Here is a 25,771-nt window from a genome sequence, read left to right on the forward strand (position 1 = left end):
ATTTTGCTATATTCTTGGCTGGCAAAAATCATTCATTCATTTGCTTATTCAAAAAATATATATGGAGCATTTTTATGACAGCAAAGTATGGCAGATGGGGGCCCCCAAAACTGATCAGTTCTTGGAAGGGCATTTGAGCAAGAACTAACTATGGGCTTAGTTGATGTACACTCAGACGTCCACTGCCCCGGAGATGGGTATCAGCCAGTTCCCCGCGGAGAGAGCCCAGCTGAAGTCACAGACACGAGATCACAGAGCTACTACGTAGCAGTGCTGGGACTCAACCCAGGTCCACCTCACTCCAAAGCTGATGCCTTTCCAAATCAGGATTCCAGGGCTACCTTCCTGCGGCACGCCCCTACCCCCCACCTCCGCGCCTCCACGTTGGCAGAGCCAGATCCCTAGAGGCCAAAGGTCGGACTGTTTTCTGCGGCCCTTTGTAGCAGGATTTTTGTCATTTCCTCTCTGGTTCTCCTGACCACGCAGAACAACCTTGGGGCTTTCCTCCGAGGGGAAACCCAGCCTGGAAGCAGCCCAGCCTGGAAAATATGGCTACGGGTAACTGCTGATCTTTGTCTCCTCAGCTGCAGAGCGTCTGGGTGCCTGGGAGTGGAGCGGGATGGGGGGGCGGGGGTGGGGTGGGTGTACTCCCTGAATGGGTGCTGAGCCAATGATTCCCCAGGGGCCTAGACCCAGCCTCCCTCTGGCTCTATAGTCCGAGACAGGTCATAGCCCCACTCTGGGCCTCAGTTTCCCCACCTGTGAAATGTGGGACAGTAACAAAGCTCCAGCACCAGGCCCTCTGCATGGCCTTCGTGCTGGGAGTTGATGGGCTGGCTGATGGCACATCCTCCCTCCCACCTTTCCTCTTGGGCTCTCATGAGGATAAATGGGACTGTGGCTGTGAAAGGACTTTGAAATAGAGGACAGAACTGGATACCAGCGGATGCAGACGCTGATTGATGTCAACCGAGACCCTCCCCACCCAGCTCCAGCTTCTGCCTCACCCAGACTCCTGCCTGTGCCCCAGTGCCCATACTCGGGACCCTTTGTAGGGCCTATGGGCCTGCTGCAGCGGGAGCCTGGGAAGAGCCTGGTTGGAAGCAGGACACTCCGGGCCTTGCACAAGCATCCTGAAGCCAAGAAGTCACCCGCCTGGATACAACCCCTGTGGGGCCTTCCAGCAGCCTCGCTAACACCCTGCCATTCCAGGTTTGCGTCTTGACTTTCCCCACAGGCAGAGATGGAACCGGGAGTTTGAGAGTAGGAAGAGGAGGCCCGTGGCTAAGCAGGAGGCATCCTTCTGGCAGATCACAACACTCGACTTATGCCTGGGGGGGAAATCCCTTCTGCTTTTGGGCCTCACTTTCCCTATCTGCATTGTTCAGGCTATATCACAGGACCTCTCTGAACCTTCTGAGGTGCAATGGGTGGGTCTCTGGGCCCTAGGCTCGAGCAGATGGAGACCAGTTCCATCCTCAGGGGCTTCCATCTGGGATTTGAACCACACTCCCCAGCTCCATCTGCTCCAGCAGCCCCCCCAGATGCTCTCCAGAGTGGACAGAAACCAAGGCTGGGGGTCCGGGTCACGCCCCCTCCCCAGGAGGACTCAAAGGCAGGAGTCCCACTGCCAGGCTTGTGTGCATGGATGGAGAAATGACGAGCGGGAGGGATGGTGGGAGAGGCAGCTCCACGTGGAGAGGCCAGTGCCCTGGTCACACGGGCATGCCCACCCCTCTAACACCGGCTGAGCCAGATGGTGGAGGCAGCTGAGGGGAGTGTTCCTTGCTCCCCTCTCCCCCGACCCAGGGGCTTTGAAGGGGCCTAGATTTCTTTCCACACAAAAGACATGTGGGGAGAAGCCTTCTCCATACGCAGACTTGGGGCAACATTTTAATCTGGTGGAATCACAGTTGTAGCATTATAGAACATGAGTACACTGCAGAATTCTAGAATCTCAGAGGCACAGCATCCCAGAATTTCAGACAAGTGAGTCATAGATTTTAGGTTTCCAAACTGTGCCATCCAACACTGTAGCCACTAGCCACATGTGGTTATTGAGCCCTTGATATGTGACTACTCTGAATGGGATGAGCCGTACATGTAAAATACACAGTGGACAGTGGATTTTGAAGACTTGGTACAAAAGAAAGAATTTTAAACATCTCATTAATAATTTCTTTATATTAATTACATAGCGGACAGTGTAAAATACAAAGTGGACAGTGGATTTTGAAGACCTGGTATAAAAGAAAGAGTTTTAAACATCTCATTAATAATTTCTTTATGTTAATTACGTGTCAAAATGATAATATTTTAAATATATTGGGTTAAATACAATGTATTACTAAAACCTTTTTTTTTTTTGCTTTTAAAACATGGCTACTGGAAAATTTTTAATTTCATGTATTTCATTTCAGAATTTTAAATAGAATTTTAGAACCAGATTTCCAGATCTTTATATTGCTAGCTGACTTTGAGTCTTAGACACTAACTCTCAGAGCCTAAAAGAATCTGAGAAGAATCCTGATCCTTCTCCCACCCAGTGCAGGGGTCCTGTAGCCCACCCTGACCAGCACTGACCAGCCTCTGCCTACCCCTTCCCCCCACCTTCCCAGTGGAGAACTCACTGCCACCATGGCTGCTGGGCTTTTGGAATGGTTAGAGTTTCTGGGTGTCGGGTGGGATCTGCTTCCTGCAGCTTCTTCCACCCTCATGGTTGGTTCCCAGAGCATCTTCCAGGGCCTCCCAGAACAGGTCTGCATCCTTCTCCCCATGAAAGGTGTGGAGTCTGAGTCCTGCCCCTCCCTCCTCTCCCCCCAGGCCACTGTTCTACAGGCTGCAGGGTCTACCTCGACACCTGTTCCTACAGGTGAGCTTCAGGGAGCCTCTGCTCCAGATGGCCCTCTCTGCTTCCCCATTCCTCAGCAGAACTGTTCCTGGGACGGACCCCAGTGACAGAGTGAGGATCCTTCCAGCCTCTCCCAGTTTGTAGAGTATTCTGTTTGTCTGTCTGGGTAACTGGCCTGCACTGCGTGGTCTCTGAGCCCCACCCTGTTCCTAGCTCTAGGAAGATGTGTGATGGGTGACTCCAGGTGCTAGGATGTGGGGTGACACAGGAATCAGCAGGTTGATTTAGGGTGCTTCAAATCTGCCTGTAGAATGCTGTTTTCAATTTTAAGAGATTGTGGGGAGGAAGAAGGAAGAGGCTTTCTTACTGACAGAGTCAGGAATTCCAAGGCAGTACTAAGTGGCAATGACTCACTCAGAGCACCTCAGCAATTCAGAGGAGGAAGATCAGAGGTCAGTCAGGGAAGGCGTCCTAGAGGAAGTGGGACTGGAGCTGGGACTTGAAGGAAAGGAGAGGGTAGTTAGAGTTGTGAAGAGGTGGAGAGGAGGGCATTCTGGGCAGAAGGGATGCTGGGCACACGTGGCCAGTACCCAGGCCTTGAGGGTCCCAGGCTGCCTGGACTAGAGGGGTAAGAGGGCAGGCGGTAGGGCTGTGAGGGTGGGCTCAGCTGGCTGAGGGCAGCCTGGGAGTTGGCCTCTGGGGAGGGGTGTGTATGTACAATAGAGGGGGAACCCCAGTGAGCTATAGGGGAGTGCTGGATAAAACAACAGTAACAACTATAGCTATGCCAGGCATGGTGCTAAGTGGCTTCCTAATATTTCCTTTAATCTTCTCAATAACCCTACGATGTAAGTACTATTATCCCCATTCTACAAATAAACAATTGAAGCCACGTTAAGTGACAGTAAGTGAAGGCTGACCTTGGATTTCCACACAGAATAGTCTGGCTCCAGAGCTCTTAAGCACTGGAAGGAGGGCAGGTTGGGGGAAAGGGAGGTGGGTGGGGTGAGTGGTGTGTGCAACGGATGAGTGAATGAGTGTGACCATGTTGTGTGTGAATGGGGGGCGGTATCCCTGCCATTTCCCTCCTGCCCCCTCCCACAACCCCAGCTCCATCTCAGGACAGACCCAGCCCAGACAGGTCTGTGTGAAGAGGAGGCCTTGGAATGATAAGAATTTCCATGCCTGTTGGAGCAGATAGCCCCAGACAAGAGTCTGGCCACCATGCCAGTTCCAGAGCCAACTTCCCACTGGGGTCAACACTGCCCTCCCCCCCATACGCTGGCACATCTCCAAGGGCCCAGGAATGATGTCTAGACTTGACCCCGGGAGTCCTTGCCTTACTGGTGCCCCCTTCGTCTCAGCTTCTGATGCACACACAGCTGGGCAATGCGGAAGGGTCGTCGTAGCTCGGCTGCGTCACTGGTGATGGGGGCAGACCCCTGTTCCTCTCTGGGCCCCAGTGTCTCCATATCTGTAAAAAGGCAGTTTGGATTAGTTCAGGAATCATAAACGAAGATGACAAGGTAGCCCAGGAGGAGAATGCAAACGAATGAGGGAGGCTGGGTATGTGTAAGGAGTGCAGGGACCCAGGAGAACTGGACAGCAACCTCCAGACCAGGTGGCCTGGCCCAGCCTCCCTGCTTCACTTGCCAGAGGTGCTGGGACCCTGAGCCACACTTTCTTTAACTAGAAAGTGGGGGTTGTGGTGCCCACCCCCTACCCCATGGGAGTGGTGAGAATTAACTGGAATAATTGATGGGAATCTTGAGGAGAAATGTCCCCCCTGCCTTTGATGAATGTAATCTTTTGATCTGAGTCATGTTAAAAGGATTTAGCTCCAAGCTCATACAGCTCAATATCAAAAAAACAAACAATCCAATTTAAAAATGGGCAGAAGACCTAAATAGGCATTTCTCCAAAGATGACATACAGATGGTCGACAGGCACATGAAAAGATGCTCATCATCACTAATTATACTAATTATTAGAGAAATGCAAATCAAAGCCACAGTGAGGGATCACCTCACACCAGTCAGAATGGCCATCAGCAAAAAGTCTACAAATAATAAATGCTGGAGAGGGTGTGGAGAAAAGGGAACACTCTTGCACTGTTGATGGGAATGTAAATTGGTGAAGCCACTATGGAAAACAGTATAGAGGTTCCTTAAAAAACTAAAAAAAAAGTTACCATATAATCCAGCAATCTCACTCCTGGGTATATATCTGGAAAAAATGAAAACTCTAAATTAAAAAAGATACATGCACACCAATGTTCATAGCAGCACTATTTACAATAGCCAAGACATGGAAGCAACCTAAGTGTCCATCAACAGATGACTGGATAAAGAAGATGTGGTATATATGCACAATGGAATATTACTCAGCCATAAAAGAGAATGAAATAATGCCATTTGCAGCAACATGGATGGACCTAGAGATTATCATACTAAGTGAAGTAAGTCAGAAAGAGAAAGACAAATACCATATGATATCACTTATATGTGGAATCTAAAAATATAATACAAATGAATCTGTATACAAAACAGAAACAGACTCACAGACATAGAAAACAAATTTATGGTTACCAAAGGAGAAGGTGGGGGAAGGATAAATTTAGGAGTATAGGATTAACACATACACACTACTATACATAAAATACATAAGCAACAAGAATTTACTGTATAGCTCAGGGAACCATATTCAATATTATTCTCATAATAACCTACAATGGAATATAATCTGAAAAATAATATATAACGGAATCACTTTGCTATACACCTGAAACTAACACAATATTGTAAATCAACTTTACTTCAATTTTTTAAAAAAGGAGTTAGCTCCTGGTGGTCAAGTGAAGAGAACTGAAGAATGAGGAGGCCAGATAGTGGAGGAGTGGATGAGAAATGGCCTGGGGGTGAGGGCAAGGCCAGTGCTGAGCCCCTCTGGAGAGTTTTTGGGAAGGAACAGTTCCGCCACCGCCCTTAGCTTCTGCCCTCACATGAGGAGGGTTCTGCTCCCAGATGAGCAGGCTGGAACTGAGCCCTGGACCCTGCCTTGCCCTCAGAGGACTTTGAGCCTATTGTGGTAGCGTCATTTAGAGACCACACACGCTTGTATTTTTCTTTCGCCAGGTTGTAATTAGTGCATCACAATCAACACAGTAAAAAGGGAAATTAACCGATTTAAATTTGTTTGCAGAAGCTATTATCTTCTCTGTGTGAGGATTCCGAAGATCTTTCACCCTTCATCTCCGTTCTCTTGGTCAAGTTGAACCTTCCAGGGACTTGGAAGAAGGCGGCGGTGGTCTAAAATGGTGTTTAGCTGCAGCTCGGCTCTCTGATCAGCTGAGGGGATCTCCCACGGTTTGGCCAAACCTCCATTTTCTCACCTTTGGGGGTGGAAAAGCCTCCACTGTGAAAAACCCTCAGGACTGCTGTGGAGTCCCCGGGAATTGGTTTACAGAATTGGGAAATGCTTTCGAAAACACAGGAAGAGTGCTGCACGTGCAAGGGATTGTGCTAGCTGAGTCCTTGGCCCAGGCAGCTCCTGGGAGTGAGGAATAGGGCTGGGGAAGGCAGGACACACATCCTTGGGTGGGTTCTGCCTGAAACAGGAAACCTGGCCCCAGAGACGGGACTGCTTTGGAAACCAGCTGCAAGTGCTCTTCAGACAGCAGCAGCGTAGATGAAAGTGGGGGCGCAACAGGGAAGGGTGGGCGAACCCTGTGGAAGCGGGGGACTAGGGCACAGAACCCAGGTGGTCCTGCACAGTTTGGAGGCTCACTGCCCCCGGGCACTGGGTGGTGCAGTAATAGTGCTAAGAACTTAACCTTCGAGTTAGGTGGGGCTGGATTCGAAACCTTCTCTGCCACGCCTGTCTGGGTGACCTTGGGAAAGTTGCTTCACCTCTCTGAGCTACAACTCTCTGGGCTGCTCAATAACAAATGGCGGGAAGCAGGTAGCATGCACCAGAGTAAGCAATTAATTGCTGTTAATTACTCCCATCCCCCACCTCAGACAGTCTTTGGTTGCTTTTCAGAACAGTTTATACCCATTGTCCATCTGAAGCATGGATAACCTGCCCATTTCACAGATTTTTCTCCTTCATTTGCTTAACAGATATCAAGGTCTGCCAGGAAGCAAATAGTCCCTGTCCTTGAAAGAACTGTGTGTGTGTGTGTGTGTGTGTGTGTGTGTGTGTGTGAGAGAGAGAGAGAGAGAGAGAGAGAGAGAGGAGAGAGGAGAGAGGAAACTGTTACACCATGTGGTCAGTGCTGTAATTACGGTGACCATGTTCTCCAAACCACAAATCAGGTCACATGGTCTGACAGAGGCTATTTTCTGCCTCCACTGAAGTCCAAACCATGAAATCACATGTAGTTACACATTCATTGAATCACCTTTTACTTTTTTAAGAAGAAAATGACATGAAATTTGGATTCTCTGTGACAAATCCCAGCATAGTCCCAGAAAATCACTAGAGCCGTGACGAAGTCCCATAGAGAGCCCTGGCAGGAACCGGAAGACTTCCCAGAGGAGGTGCTGCTTAAGTGGGGCCTTGAAGGCTGAATAGGAGGTCTCCAGGCAGGGAAAGAGGGGGTGATCTTAATGCCCTTGGGACAGGACCTACCCTTCCTGCTCTGTTGTAGACAACCCTGCTAGGACCTGGGGGTAGGGGCTAAAGTAGGCAACAGTGTCTGTTTTCATTTACTTTTCACTTTCCTGTTCCAAAGACCTCCTGGGAAGCAGAATTGTTTCAGGCCAGTATAACAACATGGTTACATTGCGTCATATCTTCTGGTGCATTTACATGTTTGTCTCTGCAGTAGACCATACATTCCTTGCGGACAGGGGCCACATCTGTCATGTTCATCTCTATGTCCCTCTACTTTTCCTCCCCCACCAGGATGGTGTGAGGAAGACTATAGGAGAGGTACTAATCAATGTCAAATAACTAAATGAATGAAGTACCATGGATGGGCATGTTGTAGGGAGGCAGTGTTCTTTGTTTTGTGATGAATCTGTTGACTTTCATTTTATCTGTTTAGTTAGCAAATATGTGCTGGTTGCCTGCCCTGTGCCTATAGCTATGTGTGGGGTTCCAGAGCTCAGCTGTGTCTGAGACAAATGTGGTCCTGCTCACACACAGCTTACACTCTAGAGAGAGGCAGCCGACAAGTAACTACAAGGATGATGAAGAGGGATTGTGACATGTAGACCAGGAAGTGGTCTGGGTTAGGGACAGAGGAAAAGCCCCAGGAGGAAATGAAATTTAACCTGATACCCCAAAAATAAAAATTAACCATTTAGCTAACATTTTAATAGTGCTTATCCTGTGACAGACACCACTCTGAGGGCTTTACATGTTTAACTCATTTAATTCTCACAATTGTCCTAGGAAGTACAGACTATTATCCCATTTTAGAGATGAACACAGAAAGTTTGAAAAACTGGCCCACAGGGACTTCCCAGGTGGCAAAGTGGTTAAGAATCCACCTGCTAATGCAGGGGACATGGGTTCGAGCCCTGGTCCAGGAAGATCCCACATGCCGTGGAGCAACTAAGCCCATGCGCCACAACTATTGAGCCTGCGCTCTAGAGCCTGCAAGCCACGACTACTGAGCCCCCGTGCCACAACTAATGAAGCCTGCACACCTAGAGCCCGTGCTCCACAACAAGGGAAGCCACCGCAATGAGAGGCCCACGCACCGCAACAAAGAGTAGCCCCCACTCGCCACAACTAGAGAAAGCCTGCCTGCAGCAACGAAGACCCAACGAGCCAAAAAAAAAAAGATAAATAAATTTACTTAAAAAAAAAAAAACTGGCCCACGGTCACACAGCTTGTAAGTGGCAGAGCCAGCATTCAAACCCAGGTAGTCCACACTCTGAACAAGGAATTAGTCAGGTAAAGGGGAAGGCCAGGCATACCACTTAGGACAAGAGGTAAGGCTGGACAACAAGGTGGGGAATTTATCCTGAGAGCAATGGGAAGGCATTGGTGGCTTTAAGTAAGAAATGGGCATGATTAGGTTGCATTAGAGGAAGCAAAGTGGGGGGGAGGGAGAGCAGTGAAGGGGCTGTTAACACGGGCCGAGAAGGAGACAAGATGTTGGATTGGACTAGGGTGGTAGTGATGAAGAGGAAGGGATGGGGTTGGGTTAGAGCAGAAAACTGGAGGCGGAACCAGTGGCCCTGACTCATGGATGGGATGTGGGGACAGTGGCTGGTGACAGATTTCTGGACTGGACATGTGAACTGGACACATAGGAGGAGGGAGAGAAGCAGGTTTGGGTGGATGCAGGTTTGGAAGTTCAGCCTTTGGTTTACAGAGTTGGATAAAGGGGACCTTGGGGCAGCCAAGGAGCATGTCAAGTGGCCAGTGGGGAGGACACTGGACTGAGGAGGGGGTGTGGGCAGGGGAAGTTACCAGCACAAAGAAGGTCCCCAAAGCTCTGGGAGGTGTGGGTGGGTCCTGAGGGGGTGGAGGAGCAGGGCACCTCGACAGTCTTCCTCAGAATCTCCCAGGGTATGGTTAGAAATGCGAGTCCTCAGCTTCACCTAGACCCATGGAGGCCAACGCCCAGGGTGGAGCCTGGGCCTTGCCTTTTTGCAGGCTTTCTGGGTAACAGTGAGCTGGAGGGCCTTGGGCCCAACTTGGTGAACGGTAACTGAAGATTTGAAAAGAGTAGGAAGAGCTGTCGGTGATGGGGAGTCACCCCAGCTCACAGCTGTCCCCCCTCCCCTGCCAATGCTCGGGACCTGCAACTCCATTGGTGAGATGCTGGCTCTCGCTCAGCTTGGGCAGGAGAATAGCTCCGTGACCTGACTGGCCTCCATTCCTCTCTACCCTCCCATAGCATCGCTCTTATTACCTCCTTCACCTACTTATAGCCTTCTCACTCCACCTGGCCCTCAGGATAATGTCCTTTCCTTTGGGCCCCTTAGAGAAGGTCACCCATAAACTGCTCCTAACCCACCTCTCCAGTTTTCTTGCTCATTCTTTCCTTCCTGCTTCCTCTTCCCTTCCCCCCACCCCCCTCCATGCAACACTCAGCTTTTCCTGAACGCTTTCCATGTGGCCTGTAACAGGTTGTTCCTTGTACCAGGAATGTCCATATCCCCGCCCTGATCCCCTCCGGTCCCTCCAGATACTGCTCAGAGGCTGCCTCCCCCCAAAGTTCCCTTGTTCTGCTCCCCTATTATTGTAGGCCATAGCACTTGCCCTGGGCCTCCCCAGCAGGCCCTCAGCTCAGCCAGCCTCCGGACACAGGGAGGGACATGCAGATCACCTCCAAACACACCCCGGCACTTCTTAAGAGTGCAGACCCATGTCTCTTTCAACCCTGTTACCAAGAACACAGTGCCTGGCACAGGGAAGATGCTACAGGACCTCATGTGGATGTAAATAAGATTCTAGGGGCTTGTTTAACCTGCCCAAGACCCAGACAGTATTCAAGAACTTTAGATCATTGACCACAGGAACATAGATTATAAAAGAGAATTTGCTAGTGGATGTTGCTTTCCCTGGCTAAATTGGTGGCATGGCTGGAGTATGCACTAGGAAGTCACAAGCCTATCTTTGAACATCAGTTTGGGCCTGTGATCACCACCCTTAGGCTTAGTCCTACTGACTACACTCCATGCAAAGCTGTCACATGGGCATGACTGGGAGTCCAGAGCCTGGTCCCATTCCCCAGCACCAACCTTGCTCAGGCCTCAGCGTCTTTCCTCCTCCGAGACATGAGTGGGCTGGCTGAAACCCCTTCCCCCGCTCCCCCCCAGCACAGGAGGTTACGCTTTAGGGGAATTGGGATGATTCTGTCCTATTTTCGTATGTCAAGCTTGGCTTTTCTACCTCTCTTGGCTCTGCTTTGGTTGCTCATATTTTTTTTTAAGCTTTGCTCCTACAATTAGGTAATCTCGAGCCTCTGAAGGTCCTTAGGAAACCACCAATCCATTGTTTTCCAAATTTGCTAGTCTCACCCCAGGCCCACAGAGTCAGGATCTCTAGGGTGGCCTGGTGATCTACATCATTAGCAAGCTCCTTATGGCTCACTAATCAACCAATCAACTAATGACCCAGTCCCTCATTACAGGCAGGCTCATGGATGGTAAAAAACCCCACCTGGAACAGTCAGATCTGAGTGCAGGCTGGGGCTCTCAGCCACTTCAGAGACTCCCAGAAATCATTTTGTGTTTCTGGGCCTCGCTATTCTCATCTGCGTAATGACGATGACCAGAGTAATCTTGCCTAATTTGCAGGGTCCTTGAGATGGTTGCACTGGGGGTGCGAAACTGAGGCGCAGTGGGAGAAGAGATTTGCACAACGTCATCCACCTCTTCATTTGCCTGTTATGTGCCAGGCGCTGGGAATTCAGCTGGGAACAACTTGTTGGGGGAGATGACATTCTAGTAAACAATGCAACCAGTAAGTGAACCAGATAATCACGAAAAAGTAAATAAAGGGGTTTTCGAGAGTAAGGGCAAAGAGGTAGGTGGGGCTGGGAAGGACTGCCCAGAAGGGGTCACTCCAGCAGAGACCTGGCTGTTGGGGAGCCGTCTGAGGAGGCCCTGGAGGGTTGTCATCGGCCCAGTGTTGGTAGAGCCAGGAGGCCCCCTCGGGCCAGCCAGGGCGCTCCCAGGACCCTCGGAGGCACGGCGGACGCGGGTCTTTGTCTCTCTCGGTCTCTCTGCAGCCTCTCCGACCCCCAGTGCTGTTCCCTCTTTGACCCCCGGATAACTTGTTGGCTTCCCCCGGGCTTTGTTTCCCCAGGGTCACCGCCTCCCGGACTCCCGGCAGCCGCCTCGGGCCCTCGTGGGTCCCGCATCTGACACCCCCTCCGGCCCCCACCCCCTACCCGCTCTGAGACTGGGGTCAAAGGCAGCCTGCGTCACGTGGTCGCCGAGCAGCACCGAATCGGCCGGGAGAGCCGAGGGAGAATCCGGGTGGAAGCCGAGAAATCCAGCTCCGATAGCGGCGCCCGGTCCCGCCCCGGCCCCCGCCCCGGGGTGCGCGCCGCACGCCAGCCGGCCGCTCGGGCCTGTGGAGCAGATCTCCGGCGGGCACCCACGCTCCATCACGGGATCGAACCCCGCTCCCTCCGCCGACATTCGGGGAGGTAGGCGCCGGGGACGGAGTGGGTAAGGGGAGACAGGCTGGGGGCCCCTTGGCGCGCGGGTTCGCCCCTCTGTGCTCCGCGGGCCCGCGGTGAGCGAGGCGGCGCGCCCCAACTTGCAGTCTAAAGGGAGACCCCCACCTCCCACCGCGGGATGAGGGGGGGAGGCTGCGCGCTGCCTCAGCGCGGTGCCGGAGACCGGGACTGGGGGCTGGGCACCGAGCGGGAGGGGGAGGGGGAGGAGAGCGGGCGGGAGGCGGGGCGGGCGGCGGCAGCGGCGGCTGCGGCGTGGAGCGTGGGTGGGAGCTGCGGGAGGCGGACGCGAAGGGGTTAAGCGCGGCCCGGGCCACTGCCTGGCAGCGCACACACGGCCCAGGGGACCCAGGCGTCCGGCAGCTCGCCGGGAGCGCCCCCTGCCCCGGGTGGCGCCCCAGCCGTGGCAGGTAAGAGGCTGGGAGGGCCGGGGGGGGCCAGTCCCCTGTCGCCGAGCCTGCGGGGCCCGAGCCGAGCTGGGCGTGCAGGCCGCGCGGGGCCCAAGCGGCCGCCGGCGCAAGTTTGGTGCGGGCGGGCGCCGGGCGGGCTCGTAGAGTCTGCCGGGCCCCGCGCACCCGGGTGGGAGGACAAAGGGGTGGGGGAGCGGGCGGGGGCCGGGGGCAGGCCGGGGTGCCGGTGAGGGCAGCGCGGCAGCTGTAGGTCACGGATAATGTCACTCACGAGGAATGCCCCCTCCCCCTCCTCTACTCCCGAACAGGGGAAACTTTTGTCTGGCGAGGGACGGGGTTAGAGGCTAGGTCCCCGCTTCGGAAAGGGTAAGGCAGCCGGACCGGTTTTCTGTGGGCTGTGATCGGCCTGGTCTCTAACTCCCCTTCTCCCTCAGGTTCTTGGGAGCAACTATACCCCCGCTTTGAACGCTGCCCTTTAACACCCTGGGACGGGGTAGGAGGGGGCGTAAGTGGACGCGTGGTCTCTGGGACAGACTGGGAAATTGGCTCTTTCCCAGATTTAAGCACGCGGGTCAGCTAGGAGCCATGCCAGGCCCAGGGGATACAGAATCCCACCATCACACCCGGGTGCTGTAAAACCGCCCCCACCCCCACCCCCACCCCCACCACCTGCCCCAGAGCGTTTGGAATGGCTTGCGGCATTACTGTCCCTGGTTTGAGGTTCAGACAGACCTGGATGTCTGTCACTTCCCAGCTCTGTAGCCTTGTGCTGGTTCCTTACCTTCCCCTAGCCTCAGTTTCCTCACCTGTAAAATGGGCAAAGTATAGAATCTGCCAGAATAAGGATGAAATGAGAACCTGTGGTACCTTAGTAAACGGTGGCATGTTTATATTCAACAAGTATTTGTTGCATGTGTACTATATGTCAGGCCCTGGGCTAATTGCTTTAGATACATTATCTCATTTAATTCTCCCATGTTACTATTAGCAGCATTTTACAGCGGGGCAGAGGCACAGAATCATAAAGGTCGCACAGCTGTGATGTGGTGGAACTTGGATTTGACTCCCCTCCCCCAGCCTGAGTCTCAACTACAAGGCTTTATAAGATCCTGCTGTGACCGAGCTCATTTTCCATTGAAATCATGAGGACACAGGCCGCTCTTCCCTTTACCCTTACCCTCAGGTGATGCTCCTTCTGTCTGGTACTGGTGTGGGCTGAGGTCTTGTGCCCTGGCTCTTGTTATTGTGGGCAGCTGGAGCCCGGGCCTGGAGCTCCGTTAAGGGTCCAAGTTCTGTTGCTGGCTGGGTCCGTGGTAGGAACGCTTTCATAGTACGGGTGGTGCAGGGAGGAGTGCTCCCTGGCTCTGGCTGGGGACAGCTGGTGGCTTTGTCAACAGGCCTCTCCCCAGCACCCAGGGGACCAAAGAGCCTTTCCACTCCATCCAGACCAGGTCACTTTCAGATCAGCAGGGGGCAGAGGTAGGGCCAGGAGTGGCGCCCTTGGGGTGATGGGATTTATATTGCAGGTGTCCTCTTGTGTGACCCATCAGCAGGGTCCTCATTGCAGAAGTAATGCCCCAGCCCCAAGGGTCCTTGAGGACGGTAATGAAGGGTGGACTTTGAGCACATGTCTCAATTGCAGAATCCTTATGGAAAATGCATGCGTGTATGGGTTTCTGAGCCTAGGGCATGCATTTTGCATGTAAATAGCCCAGGAGTGAATGTGGGGTGGCCCAGACTTTCACTCACCTTAGTGCCCTGTGCTGGCCTAGCCTTTTTGTGGGGGTACCATCCCATGACTGTGGGTCAGGCTCTGAGCGGGGGCCTTGAGTAATTTCTAAAAAAATGGAAAACAAATTGCTAGTTAGTGAATGACATCTTAAAACAATGGAGTGGGAGCAGATAGCGAAAAAAAGTCCTGGGGAGAGGAAAGTTTGTGCATTACCATTCTAACTTCTCTGAGGGCTGTGCCAGCACTGCTTCTGGAATTTGCAGTGTCCGTAGGCTTTTCCTGGCCCCTGAGAATAGGGGGTCCTCCTGGGCTGACAGTTCACTGCCAGCTGGTAGGAACAAGAGTGGAAATTCCACTACTTAGCTAGACTTTAAGGGGGCCCAGAAATGTGGGGGATTGAGTGGAGGGGCTGAAAAGATTCCTGAGGGATGGGGATGACCCTAGGCGTGTGGTCAGACTCTCCTTGAGATCAGAGCAAGAGAATCAACAGGTGAAGGGAGGAGGAGCCAGCAAGAATGAAAAGATGGATAGTGAGTCTCCTATCACAAGGGGTATACAAAGAACAGTTTTACAATCGCAAGTTGAGAATGTGGTTAAGAATATGAAATCATAGGCTGGGGGTTGACCTAGGGGCCAACTGAGAGACCTGCACGTGAGACACTTAGAAATGGACTCTGGTCTTAGCAGCCCAGAGCTTTCTCTGCCCTGGGCTTTGGGCCTGCTTGACCTGTCTTCTGCACTTTGGTGTCAAAGCCAGGCCTGCGAGTCCCTAGAGACTGGGCAGACTTCTGCTGGCTTGGAATTTGGTTTGGGGTATGGCTTGAAATATCTGGACTGTTTGGAGGACTTGGACATTCTTTACTTGAAATGGAACGTTAGGGTAATTTGTTAAATATGTATGGAAAATGTCTGTGGACGGGGGTGACTGGGAAATGAAATGAGGTGAAGATGCTCCTGCTTTCTGGCTGGAGAGGCCGCTAATCTGACAGGGGAGGGAAGGTGAGGATCAAGTGATGGCGAAGAGGCAGGATGTGATCAGTGATAGACGGGCTTTGGAAGGTCAGTGGAGGGGAAAAGCTCTTCTGGTAGTTTATGTCGACAGGGCTTCCTGGGGGAGGAAGTGTTTGTGAGGGTGCAGGCAGTGGGAAAGGGGGCTGTGGGAGGCAAGATGGGGTCGTGGGGAGCTTGCAGTGTCCTCCTCGGGGGTTTGGATTTCAGGCTCTGGCTGGTGGAGAGGACAGAGGGTTGTAAGCAGCTCGTTGAGTCGATGCCTGTTACTGTGTCTTGTGCCAGGCTCCTTACAGACGCTCCATTGAGATCTCACAATACCCCTGCAAAGTAGCTGCAGCTGGCCACCCCCAGCCCCACCCCATTTTCAGATGAGGAAGTGGAGACTCCGAGGGGTCGAGTCACTTACAGAACTGTGTTTGAACCCAGGCTTGAAGAGTTTCTGCCCTGTTGTGCTGCTCCTCTCAAGGGTCATTTGGCCAAAGGTGGTGCCAAGACTGGCAGGGTTGAGACCAGCTCAGAGATGATGCTAATTGTGGTCTGGCAGAAAGTTGACCAAAGGTCTGACTCAGGCCATGGGACTGAGAGGGAAGGAGAGGGAGGCTGCAGGACTTTGTAGGTATCTTAGGGATAGGGTCATCACAGGTGGTCTGGGGTTTGGGGAAGGACCCTTAAGTGGCAGTGTCACTGCTTTCAATTCCCTGCAGGGCTGTCTACTGGCAGAGGGCATAGTCTTGTCCTGTGTGGCTCTCAAGGGCAGAGACAGCACCAAGGGTGACAATGAAGCTAACGGGAATTAAGTGCCTGGGGAGGCAGCAAGGTCCCCATTGCTGACAGTATATGCAAAGAGGCCAGAGAGTTGGAGAGGGTGCCGGAGGCATGTACCGGAGGGTCATGCCTGGGTGACCTCTCTCAGTTCCCTTTTCGCCCGAGAATCTTAGGGTGGTGCTCGGCCCACTTGTACTCCGTTTTTCTCATAGCTTTTCACAGCTGCCCCTTCTAGAAGTTCCCCTGCAGCGCTCTGCCTGGGAGAGCCCTTGCCCCATGGAAAACACTCAGCCCAGCTGACCTTTGAGGGGCCCCTCAGAATTTCTGGATCAGCCACCAAAGTCTGGGTTGCCAGGGACTGTGGTTTCACAGAGGACTGGAACCTTCTGCTTTCGTTTCTCAGTCTGTGAAATGGGTTCAGTCTCTCGTTCCTCAAATGTGAGGAAACAAGGCTGAATCACGGGTCAGGCTGAATCAGTAGGGGCTGGAGGAAAGGGCTGATGGATTTGAAAGTGAGGAGTGGGAGGGGTGGGGTGCGTGGGCTGGGGGGCAGGGCTGTCCCCCTCCTTCCCCTCATTAGAGGGTAAAGCCGGTCCTCCCGGCCTGAGGGGTCACAAGCCAAGGTGCTTTCTCCTGCGTGTGGGGCTGGCACAAAGCTCTGTCCATCAGCTTCAGCTTGGAGGTTGGGAACTTAGAGGAAGGGCTGGATGTGGATGTCTTGGACTGTGTGGCCTCAGGGCTAAAGCTAGTCTGTCACCCAAGGAGTTACAGAGGGGCCTGAAGCTCTTAACTTTTTTTTTTTTTTTTTGCGGTACGTGGGCCTCTCACTGCTGCGGCCTCTCCCCTTGCGGAGCACAGGCTCCGGACGCACAGGCTCAGCGGCCATGGCCCACGGGCACAGCCGCCCCGCGGCACGCGGGATCCTCCCGGACCGGGGCACGAACCCGTGTCCCCTACATCGGCAGGCGGACTCTCAACCACTGCGCCACCAGGGAAGCCCTGAAGCTCTTATCTTGATGGAGGGTTTGTGTCAAGTTGCCTCCTGGCCCTTTTTATTCCTACCTGTTTTATTTGTTGATACAGATTGGATTAGTCTAATTTTAAAATGTGCATTGCAAATGAGCATTTATTTATTTGAGGCCAAGGCGTGGGAGGTGGCCTGCTATGTGACCACAGTGCCTCACCTCCCAGTGCCCCTCAACCCTCAAAGAGAACCTGCCACTTTTCCCTCCCTGTGTGCGCCCTATCCCTTCCTGCCTCCACATCTCTGCTCACAGTGAGGGTGCTGCCCCCCAGTCACTTCCCCTCACCCACCCCAAAATCCCCCCCAGCCCAGCTCCAGTGTGACCTCTTCCTAATTCCGCAGAGCTCGCGCTGCCTGCTTCCTGCTTTCCATGTGCACAGTCTGTTATCTCGGCCTCTACAGGGCCCTTCACACACCTGGTCTTGAATTCCGGTTCCTTCAGGACACGTCTCATCTCCTCCAGGCTCTGTGCTCTGGAGGCAGTGGCTGTGGGCAGCCCATTCCTGCCCCACTGGGTGTGGGCAGCATTGCAGAGCGGAGTCAGAAGTCCTGGCTTCACATCCCACCTCTGCCACCGTTAACTGTGGGATCCTGATCAAAGTACCTAAATCTCTCTGGGCATCGTTTTCCTCAGCTGCAAAATGAGGATAGTAACAGTCCTGTTTTGCTGGGGAGATTGAGCAGATCAGTGCCTGACCCATTGTAAGAACCCAGTAAGTGGGAGCTTTTCAAAGCTAACAATGGTTATCATAATTACTGTTTATACCTAGGGGATGATCTATCCTTTTAGAGATAGAGGGAAGAATCTCTGGGGTCTGAGTTTCTAAACTTTCTGTCTAATGACTTGAGGCTTGTATGGATGAGGAAACTGAGGCCTGGAGAGAAAGGGCAATTTGCCTAAGGTGTGGGACCTGCCCGTCTTATCCTGGAAGCCTGGCAGGATTTCCTCTCTCGGTTACACCTGTTTTTCCTCTTCTCTTCTTTCATCAAGGTTAAGGTGCTCAAGTTCTGTAGTGCCAGCCTCCTCCCTGGTGGCCACGTTGAGTGGTATCTAAAACTTGTGCCAGTTAAGTTGGCCTGGCTGGCAGGCCTTGTGACTGCCCTCGAGACCGGGGACCCATACCCTAGACTGTGGACACTGTGGAGGCTGCAGCCTCCAGAGGCCTCCTGCTCAGCCTCCCTGGGCCCCAGGAAGGCGGAGAGGACGGTGGCAGGGAGAGGTGACCTGGGCTAGATCTCACTCAAGGTGGGTGACTAGGACACAGATAGAGGAGAGGCTGGGAACTAGGCTCTGGAGCTGGATGATCTGGGTTCAAATCTCTGATGGGCCACTTCATACTTATGGGACCTTGGGCAAGCTGTTTTTAGTTTCTTCGTCTGTACAAGGGGGATAATAACTGTCCCCATCTCACAGCATTTAGAAAGAAAATGCAGGGAAGGTGCTTAACTACAAGCCCAGTCCATGCTAGTTACGGTCATTGTTGTAGTTGATGATGTAGTTAATGACTAAGAAGCTTATTTTAATCCTCCCAACAGCAGTAGGGAGACGGGCAGTGTTACCACCCCCTTTTAGCAGATACGGTGACTAAGTCCCGGCAAGGTGGACGGCTCGGCCTGGAGAGGTTCAGACTCGGGGGACTGCCATCGGGGTCTGGTGATTTCGAGGGTCTGCTCTGGTCGGATGAAACTGACTTGTCGTGTGAGGCACTGGGAACGAGGAAACAGAGCTGGCCAGGATGGAAGGGATTGTGTCTGGAGGTGTGGGGCAGAATCCTGGTGCTCACGTGGTTGAGCAGTGGTGGGGAGCCGTGGTCTGGTCCGCGAGGCGTAGCTTGGATTCTCCTCACCTGCGGGCTGACCAAGGACCGGCCTGTCCGGGCAGGTCCGGGCTGTCGGTCGGTGGAGGTTTGCTGTGGTTATTGCTCAGCCACTGCTGGTTTAGGCTGCGTGCCCAGGCAGAGGCCAGGTGAGGAGAAATGAGTGTCATCATTGCAGGGCCTTCACTCAGGCTGCACCCTCTGCCCAGGTCCCCTCCCTCCTCTCCTCACACCTGGCAGCTCCTGCTTGTGCGTTTACAGGACTGTTAGCATCACCTGTTCACAGAAGCGCTCCCTGATTCACCTGCAGGTTAAGTCAGTGGTTCTCAAGGTTGGTCTCTGGATTAGTAACGTCGGCATTACCTGGGAACTTATTAGAAATGCAGATTATCTAGCCCCACCCCAGACCTACTAAATCAGAAACTGAGAGGGGTGGCGGGGGTGAGGGGGACCCAACAAGCTGTTGAAGTTCTTCAGGTGATTCCAGTGCATGCTAAACATCCACAAACACTTGGTTAGGTAATATATAAAAAAAAAAAATTGATGCTTCTTTCTTTGGGCTCTTAATGTATTCAGACACCAGCAAAGGTCGGGGGCCCAAAGGAAAGCCCAGTTTCTCTCTACCCTGTCTTCAAAGAGCCACCGTCTTATAACAGCTTCTCCTGCCCAGGAAACAATCTTGTACCACAGTGATGGGGTTCTGTTGAACAGAACCCCAACATGGTTACAGGAGACAGTGCTGGGGCCACTTAAAGAAGGTGGGATCGGGGGACTCGAAGGTGGGAGGCTTTGTGGGTGGCAAGGATGGGTGCCGGGAACAAGCTGGCTGTGTTCTAGGGCTGGGGCCAGGGCTGGGGTCAGAGAGTGGGTCCTGCCTCAGAGAAGGGTGTGTGCTGGGGGTATGTGCATGCATGTGTGATTACAGTGACCAGATGTGGTCCAAGAGGGCCAAGGGGCCTTAGCTGTCACCAGCCCAGTGGTTTTAAGCATCTCAGTAATTTAATAATGGTGATCATATAATTGCTGCTCAATTTGTGGAGAGCTTGTCCGTGCTGGATAAGCACTTCCATGTAATCTTATCTGGAGTAATCCCCAGAGTAATCTTATGAGGTCAACATCATTATTGGCCCCATTTTATAGATGAAAATACTGAGGGCACACAGGGATAAGGAGGTAGAATCCAGGAATCCTTTAGGGGTGCTTGGAAACATGATCTCATTGGAAGAAGGGCGGTGGAGGGTTGTCGCGGAGTGTTCGGGTAGCAGGCTTTATAAATCTGCAGAAATATATATTCTATCAAATGAGTAAATTGGGCTTTACTGTGGGGGGGGGTGATGGGATTGTGTTGGGATGGTTAGGGCTCAAGCCTCCAAGTTGGGGCCTCCACTGCAGACACTGTCATTCTCCTCTTATGGATGGACCATTTGAGGCACAAAGAGGCACAGTGCTGACTTCAAGGTCCCACAGCTAGGGCAAGAGATAGAATCGGAGAGAAAAAACCAGGGTCTTCTCTGGTTCTCGCAGGAGAGGTGGGGTGTCAAGATCAGTGCCCAGTGTCCACCCTGCACTTCTCTTCTGCCTCAGTGTCTCCAGGGTACGGTCCAGGAGCCCAAGGGCTTTCCTGACACAGTGCAGGAGCCCCTTCATCTCTCAGTGGGGAACAGAGGCCCAGAGAGGAGCAGGGACTCGCACAGGGCCACACACTGTGTCACGCTTGGGACCAGACACAGAGCTGTCTCTGTTCTGACCAGGGAAGGGTTTGTTTCCTGAAAACTGTCCCTGTCCCCCACCCCTCCTTTGGCAGGCTGGGTAGTTGTAGTGGCCCAGACCAATGCGGGGGGTAGAGATGGGTGTGTCCGGGGGAGAAAGCTGCCAAGGAGGGTGGGGCAGCATCCAAGAGAAAGAACACCAAGAAGCCCAGACCCCAGACGGAAACCAAATGTATTTTCTAGGTCCTGAGAGGATATCTGGAACAATGGAAGTAGAATGGGGGAAGTCAGACTGTAAAAAGTGCTTTTTGATATCCTTACAAAAAAAGAAAGTAGAGTCTTTAGGTTTGACTTTTGTTTCTCTGAAGGATGTTTCTGTAACTTCCTGAAAGCAGGATCCCAGGGCTCTGTGAAGTTTCTCAGATGCTGTTGTTTACAGACTCAGGGCTGTGGAGCTGGGGAAGACTTGATAGGGTAGTCTTCCCACTTTACAGTTGGTGAAACTGAGGCTCTGAGCGGTGCGGTGAGGAGGCTGCTGCCTGAGGCTGCACAGTGAGGCACAGGAGGCTTGGGATGGGAGCCTGGGTCTTGCGGCGCCTTTTAAGGGGCGGTTGTCTCGACTTACTGTTCCCGTGGCCTTGGCTGGCCTGGAGGCTCGCGGGGACCGTGGAGGGTCCCCTCTTGGAAACACTCAGAGCTGCTAGAGTCAGGACAAGGCCAGGTCCAGTCTGCAGTGAGGTGTGCCCGTCGGATGGTGACCTGCATGGTGGGGAAGCATGGTGGTATGCTTGGTGATGCCACCCCCGTCCAGATGCTGGGGCCCAGCTGTGCACTGTCTGCCCAGCAGCTGGGAGCTGGGAGTCACACCCAGTGGGTGCAGAGGCGGGGACTATTGTATATCGTGATTCATTCTGTTCTCCTAGCCCTGAAGGGATGACTAGGCCCTGAGCCCTGATAAGTGCCCACGCCTGTGGACTAAAGTGGCCAACCGTTTGGGCTCCAAGTTCAGACAGGAGGGGACCAGAGAACCTGGGGGAGTCTTCTTCCTCTGCTACCTCCTATCTCTGGAGTATTCCATGATCTGGATCCATCTGTTCTCACTAGTGCAGGGGTATGTAAGCCCCTAAAATCTTTTGCAACATTTTGTGGGCATTTCCGTGGATTCTTTTTCTGCAGAGAAAATCTGTAGGTCTCATAGGTTGTCGGAGGGCTTGGTGTCACCCAAAGTGCTGATGGGAGGGCAGGGGGCCGAATGCATGCTCTACAGCCTTGAGAGAAGGTTGCTGGAGAGGCAGTATGGTTCTAGTCGAAAGTAGCATGGTGGCCGTGTAGTGTCGTGGTTCAGAGTATGGTCTTGGAGGCCACTGTTGGCTTCTCTAAACTGGCTCTTCCTCTAAGCCAGCTCCTGTGTGACCTTGTTACTGTGTCTGTGCATCAATTTCCCCATCTGTAAAATGGGAAAAATAAGAATAGTTATCTCACAGTGTTATAGGCTTTCAAATAAGATAATGTGTTTAAAGAATTTATCCTGGTGCCTGGTACAAAGTAACCACTTGGTTAAAGTTTGCTATTATTATCAGTTTCAGCTTTGCTGCTAATTTGCTGTGTGATCCTGTTAAGTGCCTTATCTTGGGGTCTTAGTCTCCACCTGCAGCTCTGTTGGGCTTTTCAGGAGCTGCAGGGCGAGGTTGGAGAATAGGGGAGGGAGGAGAAACCTTCCTCATCCCCCGGCTCCCCAGCCCAGGCCCTCACTGGTGCCTTGAACGTAGCTTTGTCCTAAGGCAAGATTATGTAACCAGTGGGGCCCGGCCAGGCAGGACATGATTCTCAACCTCGTTTTGTCCTCCATTGTCTCTTCCTCTCCCTTCCCCCCACAGGGCTATTGCATTAGCTGACCTGTTCCCCAAGCTCCAGGGATGAAATCGAACCCGTGCTATTCTGCCACCAATTGATTTAGTCTGGAGGTTTGCTGGGCAAGCGGCCCCTCCCCTGGCTACCTGGGGACAGACAGAGCTGATGCCTCTGTGCCTGCTTTGGGGGTGGAGACCGGAACCCCTTTTTAGGGGGATAGGCAGGCTATAGGCTGGGGGGTGGCACCCTTGACCCATGGCCCCTATGGCTTGAACGGGTACACTCCCCCACCACGACTCCCTCCCCACGAGTGACCTACCCATCCTTGCAGCCCAGCGCCAAGCCTCCTCTCCCAGAAAGCCTTCCCTGGTACCTTGGCTGCAGGGAAGTCTCATCTACTGAGCTTTGCATTCTATTCTCTTTAAGAAAACAAAGGCCACAAACTGGCAGGCCACATCTGCCTCATGGGCAGCTTTTACTTGGCCCATGCCAAATCTCGAGCTAGTTGCTAACAGGAGATTTTACGTAAGAATCCCAACTTCTGGCTTCAAAAATGAGAAGATCATACAACTTTGAGTGTAGTTCTCCAGTGGCCACTACTGGAGATGAAGCACGTAAGCTCCTCTTTGCCCCATTCCCCCGCCCACTTCGCACATTTATACAGTCTTTCTAGCCCCCAGGTGTCTGAATTTTGACCCCGTCCTGTAGGCACGGCCAGCTTTCTCTCCTGCGCCGTGGTGTGGTCCCCCGTCTGTCTGCTCTGTGGGCTCTTTGGTGGTGGTGGTGGGGATCTGACTCATCTCTGTATCCCTCGAAGCATTGTGCTCAGGCTCAGGACTGTGTTCACAGCAGGAGCATAATAAGTGCTTCCTTTATGAATGAAGGCGGGGCGTTGCTGCTCCTCACCAGCTGTGAAGATTCCATTTAATGGAAGCCTCTGGATCAGCCTGTCCCATGGCCAGAGAATCCTCCTCCCAGATAAGCTGTGGCTGCTTAACCACTGACCCAGGCAGCTTCTTAAGCTGCGGATAAACAGTCACTCAGAGGGTTGTCCCCACGGTGCAGTATAAGCAAGGAGAGGGACATTTCTCCTGAAGCTGTCCCCACGTTTCACTCTCCCAGGGGGCTTGGAGGAGCTTGCGGGGAGAGGGAGGCTGGGATCAGCAGTCTTCAGATGGCATCGAGTGCAGACCTCGGCATCCTGGGGAGACAGCAGGATGCGGGGAAGGATCAGTTCAGGTGTTTCGTGGACTAGGCTTCCCCTCCTTCAGGCCTTTCTCTGCTGTATTCTGCTCCTAGAGTGTGCGCTTTAGCCACCAGCTTCTTTGTCCAGCTATCTGTCTGTCCAAGGCGTATTTCACTCTTTTAATTGAAATCCGAACCTTCCCTAGAGGCCGGCTAAGCTATCTCCTCCTTGAAGAGGTCTTAGCTGAGAGGTCACAATTGTGCTGGGGACAAGAAAAACCTGGGAAGCTTGTAGAAAGAAAAAAAGCATGCAGGTTTCTGGCCCCCATCTTTGATTCCTTCAGGGTACAGTGTCCCCCTCCCTAGAAGATTCAGACGCAAGGGTCTGTGGACACGCTTTGAGGACCCTGCCTTAGCTCAGGGAGGCCAGGGCTGGTAGGGAGGACCCCTGAATGGCAGCTGTGTGACATCGCGTACCCCTTTCCCTCTGCGGGCTTCTCTCTTACCCTGGGTGCACTCATACGCTGGGCTCCTCCTGTTGGTTGTGGCTGAAAGCGTCTGGTGAGCCATCCTTGGACGGGATGACGGGGGATCAGGGCAGGTGCCAGTGTCTGGGCAGGGCCCACAGAGATTTCACATTGTTCAGCTAACAGCTCAGAAGAGGAATGCCCTGATGTCAGGGCAGGAGGCAGGCTGGAAGCCCTGGTCTGAGTGGGCAGGGTCTGTACCCAACGAGGTTGGAGGACTGGCCTGGGCTGCCCAGTGACCTGGCCACAGGCTGAGGGGCACCTTGATGTGTGATCCTGTGGCAGGCAGGCTGAGGCTTCAAGCACAAGCCTATACAAGCCATTTACAGAAGGGTAAACTAGGGTACATGGAGGGAGGGACTCCCCCCGTGTCACACATGAGTGTGTGGAAAGCCGGGCTTGGACCCCAGATCTTCTGACTCCCAGGCAAGAACCCACTCCTCTGTCCTCACCTCACTCTGCAGGGTCGCTGCCAGATCTCCCAGCTGGGACAGTCTGCTTGTCTGTGACAGCCTTGAGGCTTGGGCCTGGAAAAGTGAAGCCACCATCGTCACAGCCACCCTGGAGGCATGAAACCGGTTGGGTGTGCAAATTACTTCTCAAACATCCTCCATCCCATTTTTTTTTTTTTTTTCCTTAAACTGTCTCTAATGGGCCGGCTGCCTCTGTGCCTGTTTCCGCCTGGCACTGGGCTTCATGCTCTTTATTCTGAGAACAAAGCTTCCTTCTGACAGTCCTCCTGCCGACAACGGGAAAAGGGCAGGCATGGCACTGGACCTCCCTCCTCCGCCTCCTCTAGCTGGGAGCATGGGGCAGCCTTTGTCAGATGCTGGACCCCAGCAGCACTGGTGGGCTGGGAGGGAGCCCAGCTGCAGCCCAGTCCATGTTCCTGCTGGGGCTGGAGCCACCCTGTGGGCCCAGCTGTCAGACCCAAAAGTGGCCAAAGTGGTGGGCAAAGGTATCGGACAGGGACCGGCGTAAGTCCTGTTCTGGTCCAAGCAGTTACTTGTCCCAGGACTGTTCATGTGACAGCCATCAAGATTCCAGCTGGCACAGGTGGAGTTTCATTTCCGCCTCCAGGCAACCCTGGTCTCCTAGGGGACTGCAGAAACTAGAAGGTGCTCAGATGAGGGCAGCCATAGTCCCTCATCCAACACATTTTTATTGAGCATCTACTTTGTTCCAGGCACTTTTCTGGGCACTGGGGCACAGCAGTGAACAAAACAGCCCAGTCCCTGTTTTGGACTTGGGGGTGACACTCTGGTAGTGGGAGAGAGTCAACAAACCAAAGAATACTAGCTACTTGTCAACTGGCAAGAAGTGCCTGCCACAAAAATAAAGCTGGGTTGGGGGTGGACAGTGTGACTTAAGGGAGTGGCTCTGCTGTGTTGGGGGTCATGGAAAGTCTCTGGTAAGGGGAAAGGAGACTCCAGGAGGGGAGCTAGGGAGCCACGGGGTATGTGGGGAAGAGCATTCCAGGCAGAGGGAACAGCAACGCAAGGCTTTGAGGCAAGAGGGTGCAGGGTGTGCTCGAGGAGCAGCAGCAAGGAGGCTGGTGTGGCAGGGGCGGAAGAATAAGAGCCGTCCTGGGAGGAGATGTGGCCAGAGGGAGTCTGCCCAGGGGCGGAGGGGATTGCCTAGGGCCTCCTGCCCTTCGAGAGGACTTCGCCGTTTGGTCTGAGTAAAGGGTAAAGTAAAGAAAAGCTGCTGAGCGGCTGGGGCTGAGGGCTGCCTTGT

General features: G+C 53.1%; 1 protein-coding gene and 1 long non-coding RNA gene across 10 annotated transcripts in view; one reads left to right on the top strand and one right to left on the bottom strand.

Moving 5' to 3' along the window:
• Window positions 1-561: 561 nt before the first annotated feature.
• LOC149749695 (uncharacterized) lies at window positions 562-12,165 on the bottom strand. Of its 2 annotated transcripts, XR_016392819.1 has the most exons (4): window positions 6,033-12,165; window positions 5,043-5,077; window positions 3,266-4,325; window positions 562-2,240 (listed from the first exon to the last, which is right to left on the bottom strand). It is a non-coding gene; the product is annotated as an uncharacterized LOC149749695 (long non-coding RNA). The 2 variants fall into 2 exon arrangements; XR_016392818.1 differs by having other exon boundaries at window positions 562-4,325.
• NDST1 (N-deacetylase and N-sulfotransferase 1) overlaps window positions 11,807-25,771 on the top strand; it is a 69,253-nt gene continuing 55,288 nt past the window's right edge. For 3 of the 8 annotated variants that reach the window (XM_089909555.1, XM_089909562.1, XM_089909563.1), the window contains exon 1: window positions 12,260-12,413. The gene's annotated coding sequence lies outside the window, so the exon portion shown is untranslated. The other 5 variants (XM_089909559.1, XM_089909557.1, XM_089909556.1 and 2 more) reach the window with 5 other exon arrangements.

The sequence above is a fragment of the Delphinapterus leucas genome, chromosome 3, assembly GCF_059928025.1.
Source record: "Delphinapterus leucas isolate spDelLeu-1000000601 "Yukka" chromosome 3, BTC_Dleu_Yukka2, whole genome shotgun sequence".
NCBI lineage: Eukaryota > Metazoa > Chordata > Mammalia > Artiodactyla > Monodontidae > Delphinapterus > Delphinapterus leucas.